This window comes from Stigmatopora argus, chromosome 8 (assembly GCF_051989625.1).
Source record: "Stigmatopora argus isolate UIUO_Sarg chromosome 8, RoL_Sarg_1.0, whole genome shotgun sequence".
Classification (NCBI taxonomy): Eukaryota; Metazoa; Chordata; class Actinopteri; order Syngnathiformes; family Syngnathidae; genus Stigmatopora; species Stigmatopora argus.
In genome coordinates, this window is record NC_135394.1 from 6,407,653 (window position 1) to 6,419,965 (window position 12,313).

Below are 12,313 nucleotides of genomic sequence, written 5' to 3' on the forward strand. Positions count from 1 at the left end.
ACAGGGTGTTCCAAAATGTTTGAACCCATTTCATAGGCCAATAATTTTGAGATAGCAGAGACAATGGAGCAGGTTCGTGAAGCAATCTGGCCTGTTAGAAGAGCAAGTGTGGAAACCTACATTCCAGCCCTTTTCGGAATAGTGTTAGAAGAGCAAGCGTGGAAACCTACATTCCAGCCCTTTTCGGAATAGTGTTAGAAGAGCAAGTGTGGAAACCCACATTCAAGTCCTTTTTTCTTGAATTTTTTGGTGCCAAGTCCTAATTTGATTTGTAGTTGGTGTCTTCTTTTCAAAATTTGTGAAGAAAGCATGCTGCACTGTCTTCGGTGACTGAGTCTGAGCATATAACAGACAAAATGCCTTTTCTTTTGAAGTGAACGACACATCTTAACCTGAAAAGATAAACCTGCCGAACGTTACCCACAAAAACATGAAATGTTTCTACACAAGCTGTGAAAATCTGAGGTAATTCCAACGAAAATTGTCAAATTCATTGGCCTACAAAATGGGGTCATACATTATGGGACACCCTGTATAATCAAAGTAATTGTAAAACTGGCATCAAAGCTTGAAAACACTTTGCTTTGCTTGAACATGTTCTGGCAGCTGTGTTTTTTTTGTTAGCTTGGTGTGTCCAATTACATTGATTATTGAGCTTTATTTCAGGTTTGCGTTTTGTTAGGTGCATCTGACTGCTTTTAAACCTAACATTTTGCACTACCCCCGCCAATAGATAATTCATCTTCTGTGGGAAACATGCTTTCAGAAAACAGGCATGCGATGCCCCATAATATAAAATGATCCATATGTTCTGAAGGCGTTTGAGAGAAAAATGCCCACACGCAGTCATGTTAATTTACTCAATACCCAACCGTGCAATTCTTGTTACATTATATAATGCTTAATATTGTATGTGTCTGTAAGCATGCACCCACTGTGGTATAGCGGCTTTATAATGCTTAAGTGGATGAGTGCACATTTGCACATGAACATTTTTGGGTGGTAAAATGTCTCCTTCCCCCCTGCGTCTGGCACCGAATAACTCAAAGGCTTTTTTGGGGGGAAAATATTTACTGCTCTTCACTGATGATGACATGAGAACAGCAGAATAGTGAATGCAATTCAAAAGATGATGCACTCTAACCGATGGGTATATCCTATATTCAGCACGATATTAAAACAAAATACATGGCTAGAACAGAAAGTTTTCAATCAAGATTTACAAATGGCCAAACAGTACCTAGATTTAAACCCTATAGAGCTTGTACATTACCTACAAAAAATAAAAGATGACTTATCGAAATAACCTCCAAAATAAACAAACTTTGACGAAAGCCTTAAAAATAAAAAATAAAAACCATAAAAGCATTATTACAAATATTGGATGACGCTGTTGCCCATTTTTCCAACACTAATGCAATGTATGAATTATGCAACCATAAGAGCCTCCATCTCACCCTAAAAAAGAAAATTGCCTCATAAAATGAATCGTTGGTCAGTCACCACTTCAACCTGCTGCTCCCTGAAAGGCTCTACAGAGCTATAACTCCCAAGACAAACAGACTCAAGGACAGTTTCTTCAAGAGCGGTCACCATACTGAACTCAAGTTCTGCACCTAGGACCTAATCAAGACTTATTACTACTACTTATACTACTTATTTATTATGTGGACCACTTATTTATCTATTACTATTTAGCAATTATTTATTTATCATTACTATTTAGTGATTATTTATTTATCATTAATATATATTAATTTTCTATGTGTTTGCTTTTTTGTTGTTACGTCCATAGACTCAGCGAGTGGTGCGACTTGGCACTGAACGTCTCCAAAAACCATGGAACTCATCCTGGGCTTCAAATGGAACAAGCCTGCTCCCCTCTGCTGACCTCACTTGGACTACTTATTTATTCATTTATTATTTATTGATTATTTATTTGTCTGTGTTGTTGTTATTTGTGCACTGTGTGGTGAAACCTTTAAATCTCATTACACTGACTTATGACGCAAAAAGCATTCAATTCAATTATATTGTTAAAACCCCATCATCTAAAAAAATTGGAAATAAAGAAAATCACTTGGGTGATCATGTCAACTATTTGCAAACATCTGCTTTTAAGTGCTGTTGAAGTTCACATCAGATCATTTTTAAATGTGTGATTCATTTGCAAGTAGAACTATTTGAACAATGCCAAATAGGTGATTAGCATTTAGCTGTTGCAAATCTTTATGCTCTACTAAAACGTGTCTCTTTTCGTTAGATCAAAACCACAGCCGTGACATTTACCTTTCCTCAAAGGACACAATTCAAATGTATTTTAGATGAGCTTGAAGACGATTTATAACCATCATTACAATGAGTCAATCACAGTATGTACAACAGGTCACTTCACTGTCCACTTTGTATTTTCATCACATTACAGCCCAGCCACCACCACTGCATGCTTCAGTTTATAACACTATTTAAAATCTAAACATGGGCAGGACAATGTTTATTTCAGTCATGACATTTTTCACCAGTTTATTGCCTTATTTTACTAGCAGCAACTATTTGCAGCCCCCTCTCTATATTTCAGCAGCAAGGAATTTCCTGCAGGACATGGCTTGCGACACAATTTATAAAACAGAAAAAAATGGTTCAGATTAAGAAAATTAGTAGGTTGCAACACTTACATCTCCTACTATATTATACTGCAAATAATCACAAGCACATACTATGTGCTATTACAGGTTTAAATCGGCCCCAACCTGGTGAACAATCGTCCCCAGTGCCCTCCATAGGCTAATTCCAAACTCGAATTGCACAATGAATTTATCAGCCCTGATACAAAGAAATCCTAATCGGACTCCGATGATCGATGGATAGTAATCCATGCTAACATAGCTACCAAGTTCAATATGATGAGTTTACAAATGACAGAGAAGAAGGACTTCCAAGTTAATGTCCACAAGAGAATCAACAACAACCTAAATGGTGACTTGACATGCTGTTATAATAATGTTTTGTAAGGTAAGTTAGTTTGTAAGCTTGTTTGCTTTATTTATAGAAATACAAAGAGAGACTACATACAACTAAAATAATTTCCTACTATTTTCCAAGTGAATAAAAGTTCAGCTTCATGTCAAGGTTGCCATTCATGAAATAGCACATGATGGCATTGAAAAAAGTCATAGCTTCCTCCAGATATCCACAGTTAAATATCATATGCAGTATAATTACCTACTGGATTGGTTGCAGCGTGTTTAAGAATTATAAGCTAAAGAATGTGAAAATTGCCCTTAATCCTTCCTTTTTTGTTGGTTTCTTTTGTGTGTATAGCATATGTAAGAGAACAATCGAAGCTCGTTTCACCATAATAACCTGGTTCACATTCTTTGTCGTAAAATGACATTTGTTCCAGTGTTGTATTTTACTTAACTTATATTTGCCAGTGTTTGTGTGATGCCAATGATTTCTCTGCGGCTCCTGCCAACACTTGGTTGGATCACACTAGCAACACGATTTATTTTTATCTGACTTGTAATTCAGTCTCTCAAACTTCCACCCTCTTCCCTTTTTAGTTTTGATATTTGACTTCTCGATCATTAAATCTTTTGCGTTGAGTGCGTTAAATGCACAAATATCTGATGAAATATCTTTACAGTGATACCTCTAGGAGGTAAGCATCGCTGACCTGGTGCCTCACTCATAATTACGCTGAAGCTTCTATTGGAAAAATCTGTTGCCAAAGCATGCTGGACAACTGATGAAGCAAACAGATGGTGCAATTTTCACATTATTAGATTGCCTGATTAGCTGCCTGCTATCTTTACCGACCAGCCTCTTGACAAACATGCCGGTGTTTTCTTAAGCCCTTCTTCAAGCTGTATAAATGCCATGCACAGCGGCTGATAAGGGGGTACCTTCACCTTCTCATATTTGCTCTCTCATCCATCCTCCAGAGAGAGAGTCTCTTCGCCTATCTCTTTACAAAGACGTGGTATTGTCACAAAAGGGAAAACCATGGCGATGGATGGCAATTCCCTTTATTTATTTTTATCTCCAAGACCTCCTCTCGGGCTAACTTATGCAATCTGCTGCACCATTCCACTACATCACAATGTCTTTCAAGAAAGGCTAATATACACAAAATGGCACCCCAACTCAAGACTGATGATTGTAATTGTCTACTTACTCACTTTGCTGCGTTTCACTCGATTCTTATTTTAATCGTAGCGAGCCAGCAGGCCGAGCGTGCGGGTTGACGAGGGAGTGAATTAGGGCGACGATTATGCAGTGATTCAGACAGTAGCTCATTAGGGCCCAGCTAAGCAAGCAATCAACGAATCGATGTGACAGTGGACCCAAAAGCCACAGAAATGTGTAATAAATGGCAAAGCGATAAATTGGATTATCCGCAGCCCCGTGGCCAAGTTCTTTTTGTCCCGAATGACGAATCAATCCAATCAGGCCACGTTTTAAAGAAAAAGAAAAAACACGTAGTGGCAAATGAAGCAAGAAAAAGGTCGGCCTTGGAGGTTATCTGTCACGCAGGTTCCTTGTTAAAAGTTGCGTGTTTTCCCCCCACGGCTCCTTTCCGTATGGTATTCAAGGTTCTGAAATATTCATAACGCACCATTAGGCCTTTACGAGCACATTTTATAATAAGACGTGTACCGACATTTCAACTGCAGACAGAACAGTAAAAGTGTCACACGGGCATCATACCTCATGCCTACTGATTCACTGAGAAGCCATCACAAGCTGGAATGAGCAGCTGAGGCGCAGTGATGCACAAACTAATGGAGACACAGCGCTCCATGATCATATTGCAGGTGTTGGCATTGAGTTGCTGTTATGTCGCCACTCCATCTACCTGTCACTATCATGACTAGAGCCCATTGTAGAAAAAGGATACATAAAAACATAGTCCTCATTAAAATGTAAAAGATGTTTCTTATTTAGTCATAATTCTCTCCCTGCTCGTAATGCAGGAGACCTTTTTTTTTCTTCTCCTCACATAGCAAACACTTTGCTGCCATCTGCAGGAACTGTAGGTCATGCATGTAGTCACGTTTATAACTAATGATGAGCAATTTCCATTCAATTTAACGCAGAAGATGTATTGAGCTGTATTATCTTCTCCGGGGGCGCTTGTTAATGTTAATTACACACTTCCTAGGCATGCTCAGTAATGCCTGAATTTTCACTCCAGTGAACTGAATAGTAGACATCAGTCATTAGACACACTTTCATCAGTGTTTGAATGCAGTTTTACTAATTATTGTCCCAAAAAAAGAACTTTAAGCATGGAAGTATACTGAGTATGTTAGATGTCCTGGAGGATAGAGGTCTTGCGTGGCCTCAGGCTCGTTTGTGTGAAACATCTGTCAGCCGTAAACGATGGCCGCGCCCGTGTTTATGTCCCGATGCCGTTATTTCCGATCGTCTGTCTTATGTTCCCTGACTCCTCGGCACCTCTCTGTGTTCAACAAGACTTTATGATGGTGACAGATTGCTGTCATTAAAATAAAAAATGGATTAAGCCTTCTTTGGACCTTTTCTCTTTGGTGGGCCACATATATTGAACTCTGTTTACATCTGATGAGAGCCAACACAAGAGCCCTAACCAATATTTTTAGATTAGATACTATGCCATCGTATTCTATATTTGGTTATAGTTATATATATATATGATCATTACCTCTCTCGGAAGGGAAACTTACAGAAGGAGTTATTTTTTCTGTTCATCTGTATGTATTCTGTACTGTTTATTCTCACAAGATAACTCAAGGATAAACAAAGAGATTATTAGCAAACTTGCAGGCTATTTGTAATATTATATGCAATATCCATCCGAGCCAGAGTGGTTAGTGTGCCGACCTCCCAAGTACAAATGCTATTCAAAACTGTATAAATGTTACCAAATCAGTCAGCTGGGATAGGCTCCAGCACCCCCACGTTCTTAATGAGGATGAAGCGGTTCAGAAAACGAGATGAGACAGTAGTTTGCCCAGGTCTGTTCGAATGAATTGACACATTATACTGTAAATACACAGATAAGCAGAGATAAATGTACTACTCTGGTGGTGTAAATGCGGAGAGCCCCTTGTTAGTAAAAATATTCCAATCAAAATGATTCTTCTTACCTGTCGTGCTCTTTTCTTGCTCATATATGAACTATGAATCATTCTCTTCATAGTCAAATACAATTTATAGCCTGTTTGAAGCAGTCGTGCCTTGCAATCTCCTGGGGGGGAAATGTAAAGTTATACTGAGACAGATTAGTCTTTAAATTTTGGCTTATGTCTTGAGAAAACTGTTCTTCTTACAGTTCATTAGCACTTGGGTCTCAAATGCCAGCTAATATACTTTGCAAATTGGGGAATAAGAGCTTGGTAATGGGAAAGCACAAGAATGATGGCAGAGAATAAAACCTGACCGAGCTTTCTACGGCATAACGCTCTCAAGTGAATAATTCAATAATAATTAAGGACACGTGAAACCGCCAGCAGCAGAACCATTACAGCTTCCCTGTAAACATGTCCATTTCAACACAATTACATCACATTCCAGCAGTTAGTGTTTTGTAGTGCTAGCGGTTCAGTAGACGCTTAGAAATTGAATTAAGGCAAAAAAGGAAATGGTTATGAGTGCCATGATGAGTCAAGGAAGAAAAGCTCTCCATCATGGTGAATTTGTATACTGGGATAGGCTTCAGCTCACCCGCAATGACGATAATCTGTTGCCAATAGAAAAAAATAGATGTCTGGATGTCGCTGTGAAATGTAATAAAACCACTGTACTGATATGGCTCCATGCCCAAAGGATTAAGATAAGAATGGTCAAACACCTACTGTGTCAAAGAGCCATCAAAGCTTCTACAGGCCGACTCAAAAAGCTCTTTTGACCATCACCAGTAACCTCCTTAATCCTCACTTTTTTAAGATAATCACACAAATGAGTAATGTGACACTTCAACTTTCGAGAGAGCTTTGCTTAACCTGCAGTACAAGAGGTGATCTGTTATTAAGAAAATAAATCACCCATTTAAAAACGGTGCCTTGGGCAAATCTCTTTGTCATTGTCTTCCAATACCTCAAAGATCTAGAACTACAGCACTCATATTCTCGTTCAACACTCATGAAATCATCTGTCCTGGGTCTGTTTTCCTTAATATTCATACTTCGCTACTACATTTTGTGGTTACATTTCTTTTTCACATGACCATGTCATTGACCAATTTTGAGTCCTAAATATTAATTCGGTACACGGTCGATTGGTCGCCGGTCTTTTGGTCGCCGATCTTTTGGTCGCCGGTCTTTTGGTCGCCGATCTTTTGGTCGCCGGTCTTTTGGTCGCCTGGAAGGTAAGTGATAATTACCATTCAAATCGTTGCTTAAATTCCCTAAATACAAACTGCAAATTACTATTTAGTCATACTTAATGCCCTATTAATTATTAGGCTAAAAAAAAGCTCCAAATTTCCCGTACTTTTGTGTTTTGTTGGAGAACTTGTTAAGACCCTGACTGACGTACCTTCCTAAGGGGACAACTCATGTACATACAAACTCTTATACACTCACACGTTGGCTCAGCGAAACTGCTCAGGGTCATTGTTGGCTTTTATTGATGGGTAGACTGTGTTGTTTTACCTTGTTTGGTCGCCGGTTTTTTGGTCGCCGGTCTTTTGGTCGCCGGTCTTTTGGTCGCCGGTCTTTTGGTCGCCGGTCTTTTGGTCGCCGGTCTTTTGGTCGCCGGTCTTTTGGTCGCCGGTCTTTTGGTCGCCGGTCTTTTGGTCGCCGGTCTTTTGGTCGCCGGTCTTTTGGTCGCCGGTCTTTTGGTCGCCGGTCTTTTGGTCGCCGGTCTTTTGGTCGCCGGTCTTTTGGTCGCCGGTCTTTTGGTCGCCGGTCTTTTGGTCGCCCGTTGTCGCGGTCCGGGCGACCAAAAGACCGTGACCAAAAGACCGTGACCAAAAGACCGTGACCAAAAGACCGGCGACCAAAAGACCGGCAACCAAAAGACCGCCGACCAAAAGAACCGCGACCAAAAGACCGGCGACCAAAAGACCAGCGACCAAAAGACCGGCGACCAATCGACCGCACACGATTAATTCAATGTACTGACAAACAGCTCACCCAAAAATATTTTGGGGTTTTCTTTACCTGTTATTTTGTATTTTTTACTGCCCAGGCAGGATTTAAAAATATGGAGAAATCTTTCATTTTTAGGTCAAACTGCATTCACCTTAGTTTTTGCACATTTGTGTCCTAATTTAGCCCTGTTGCAACTTGGCACAGGAAAAAAACATCTATCTATATATAAATAAGTGCGGGAAGGCGTGTCCATTTGGACAATCTTTTTTTTTTTCTCGTAAACTGTAGTTTACATTTAAATTTGTGTGATGCAACTTTGACTTTTGTGCATCTGTACCAATACAAGTTCAGTGTAAATCTGTGGTTGTGTGCAATAATTAATAGAAAATATTTTTCAGTCGACAAGAACTCTGAAGGAAATTACTTTTTTTTCTTCCTTTTACTTTAAAATTGGTGGAAAAAAAGTGTCTGCAGTGGATCCATGGAGATTTTCACTACCGGTATGACCCTCTGGCTGAGTTCACCCTAGTTTACTTTGATGTTTTTCCTTTTCTCTGCTTTTGGTGCACCCTTTTTATTTCTGCACAGCTCATTACACTATAAATGAAACGGATGCTTGAGGCTGCTGTTTGTTGACATATACATGGTAGCTAAATAAAAGGGATGCTTTATGAAACTGACATTGTATTTCTCTTTCACTTGAGTTGAACTTTTCGTGACGTGCAGATTGTAATTGTTTTTAGGGTTATTTTTAGAGTGAAGTTGAACATAGACTATAATGAAAACATGTAATGTTTTTTGAGGTCGCTCAAATCTATTTCGGGTTTAGAATAAATTCGATTTAATTCATGTAGTTTAGGGGTAATAGAATTCTACTCTAGGATAGTCCAATGTTTTGTTTTTAGCCATTCTTGGTTGACGATGTGCATGACAAGTTATTATGATGTTGCAACCTCAATGACTTGCGACCTAGACCAAGATTTCAGACATTGGGCATTACTATATTTCTTACTAGAATATCTTGAGAGCCTTCAGATTTCATTGCCACCTGCACAATTAAACAGACCCTATGCAAGACGAAAGAAAGCAGCCCCTTTATTTTTCACAGTAGGGCTAGTTTACTTTTCTTAGTACGCTTTAGTTTCACAACTGTGAAATGGTTTTCCACTTCAGTTACCTCTCTTAAAACTTTGATTTTATCAACGAGGAGGGCTCGATCCAATGTTTTATGCTGCTACAGAATAATAATTTGAGGCTAACTGTGGGTGTTGACAAGGGACAACTCAAGACGAAGGACAAGAGGCCGCTTTCCGTAAGTTAGCATTGACAGCCTTTGTCCCAGTTCACCATACAATACGCGGATTTTAAGAGGACTCTGTCCACTGCAAACTAAAAGGCCAAGTTAAAGTTGATTTAAAATTTTCTTCTTTCCAATTTTAGCGACTATTTTATTATCAGAATTTTTGGGCAGAGATTGTTTATGGTTTCAGGCTGCCTCAGAGAGCATGCTGCATAGGAATAAGGATTATGTAACATGTGTTGATGATGCCAATAAAGACATTTTTGATCAATTAAATCTTTTGGTATCACATCTCTCAGATGCAGCTTATATAAATATTTTTCCTTTGATTAGATGTGCATTTTCATGTGGTGTGATACAGTCAGGAGTGTCCCATAGTGTGGTAATTGGTTGTTGCGATGTGATTTGTTCTCTCGCCTTCGCTGTTAACATGCTTGCTTTTAATTTTCTTTCCATCTGCTAAAAAATAACATTCTCTTTTACTTCCTCCAGTCCATCTATTATGTGGAACTGTTAGCAAACAAAGTGTCCGAGTTCAAATGGGGCAACTGATTGATTACAAGTGAACTGTGATTCAGATTAAAGGACTAATTTTTCATTATTTTTCTAGGATTACCAACAACTTTATGTGGTGTGCTTCACGGTAAGTTTTTTTTTTCCTACTTGTTTTCAAGCGGTTCTCTTGAACTGAAAATAGAAAGCATTGTCTTTTTTTTGGTTACACTATTTTGGTTAAGATTTCAGTATGTATATCAGAATCAGAAGGCCCTTAGTTTTCTTTTTACTAGTTTTAGAATGAAATTATAAAGCATATTTGCATATGATAAAATATGTGATGCCAAATTTTTGTATTTTCCCTAACATTTATTTCATTGAGGCAATTTTTTGTATCGGGAATAAATTGCTACCTTTTCACACTATCAACTGAATAATTATCGGCGCCACTTAAACAAGTTTGCATATAAAAAGAAGTAAAAATGAAATGGAAAAAAAAGGATACAAATTGTTAACATAGCAGTTATTAGTGTATTTTAAAAAGTGATGCAGATGCAACTGGACAATTCCTAATATGTTTGTACTTGTTCCGAATATTTTTATTTATTTTGTGGACAATCAATCAATAAAAAATGAACAATCAAAAAAGTCCTATTGTGATTTTGTTTTGACCCGTGTCAGTAACAGAACTGAAACATTAAAATCTGACAAAACAGTCATATATGCATCAAATGTTTTCAGAACTTCATGTAAAAAAAAGATCTATGTTGCAGCTTTTCTGATTCAGTATTTCACATAAAACATTGTCTTTTGCAGATATAAAAGCTTGAAGTAAAATGAGAGTGTGAGATAATGTGTTTGGCTGGGAGTTAAAAGCACATAATTCAGAGAAAGGCACTCAATCCTTTTAAAGTTTTCTACGGACAAGAGTCAGACAAAATATGGCCCCGGATGTGGGGAGTTGACAGGAAAACAATAGCTGTGATGAACGTCTGGGACAACATGAGATGAGGACAACACATGAATTCCAGAAACAGAGTGATGCAATGTTAATTGGCCAGCTTCTAAGTGTAGCGATAGATTAAATATGCAGATTAGATAGAAAAAGAGAACAAGATGAAGTTAGTGAGAGGTCGGGTGGGATTTGATTGTGTGTTTAAACAACTTCAAACAAATACCATGGTTTTATGGTTCAATTGCTAAAATGAATGAAAATATTTGTGTCGACATTAAGCAAAGCTTGTTCAATTCAAACTTAATGATTTTACTGTGTCTACCGATTTTATGAACTGGCGTGGAAAAATTAGTCAAAGGTCACATGGAGAAAATCTGAGATGAATAGCAAAATGTTTCACTAGGTAAAAATGTTTCAAAAGTGATATTTTCTAGTTGAAAATGACCTATCGATTCAGAGTTTAATTATTATGAAATAAACATTACAAGGTGTTGAAAAATGTCTTTTGTCTATCACATGTCAGAGTGGGTACACACATGAATGTGTATCATGAGCTAAATGGTAGTAGTATACAATTGTGGTGGACAAATAAACTTTTACACACTAAATACTAGGTCTCAGTAATGGTCAGAGTTGATTTGTCCTTACATTAGGTTCTCCACTACACCACTAACACAGCGTGCAAACTCGTCCAGCCATGTTCCATCTGTTGTTCATTCTGTTTTAAGGAACCCTGACGCACACACACAAAGCTGTTTTTTTTGTCAGTGTGGAGGGAGCCCTTACACTTAAAATCAATTAAAAATGAGATGCAGTTGAGTTGTGTTGTTTTGTTTTTATTTTAGCATTTAGTGTTCATTTTTGGCTTTTTAAAAAAATGACAATTTACATTGTAAAATGTCACTGAGGGTATGAAAGCTATAAATGAACATGTTGAATCGTGTTTCGCAACTGAAAACGATGTTTTATCTTCTAGTTTCTTCAAAGTAGACACAATTTGGTTCTGATATTTTTTAGATGACTTTTCTACACACTTGGTTTTCTCTCTATGAGATTGAAAGGGTAGTCACACAAATGGTGTCACATTTCATGAATATATATTTAAATTAACTTGAATATTGTTTATTGTCAAACATCAAAGGGTGTCTCGACCTTTATTGAGCCAAATGACCCGCTCAAAACAAACAAACTTATACAGGGGTTATATTTTTGTTTCATTACACTGGCAAAAGTGTTTATGTGGGTTTTATGATCACATTTGGATCCTTTTATGGTCAGAAAAGTGTGAGAATGGAGGCTCTTACCAGTGAAAATGAGACACACGTCATTACCCCCATGAACACTATTTTATAAATGTCCGACTTATGCTTTGAAGATTTTCCGTGTAACTCATTCCTTTCTCAAATAGTTTGTGTATGTTCCCAAAGCCCGTCCCCTTTGCAAAGAGCAAAAGCAAGCATGAGTCAAGGGGGAGATGATTATCTG

General features: G+C 38.0%; 1 long non-coding RNA gene across 3 annotated transcripts in view; it reads right to left on the reverse strand.

Annotated features, from left to right (window-relative positions):
• Positions 1 to 12,313, reverse strand: part of LOC144079255 (uncharacterized) — a 17,497-nt gene continuing 5,184 nt past the window's right edge. Inside the window, exons 3-4 of one of the 3 annotated variants that reach the window (XR_013301470.1) lie at positions 6,132 to 6,232; positions 1 to 392 (exon numbers count right to left, since the gene is read on the reverse strand). This is a non-coding gene — a long non-coding RNA (uncharacterized LOC144079255). Of the gene's footprint in view, positions 393 to 2,493; positions 4,874 to 4,906; positions 5,465 to 6,131; positions 6,233 to 12,313 lie in introns of those variants that run through there. The other 2 variants (XR_013301468.1, XR_013301469.1) reach the window with 2 other exon arrangements.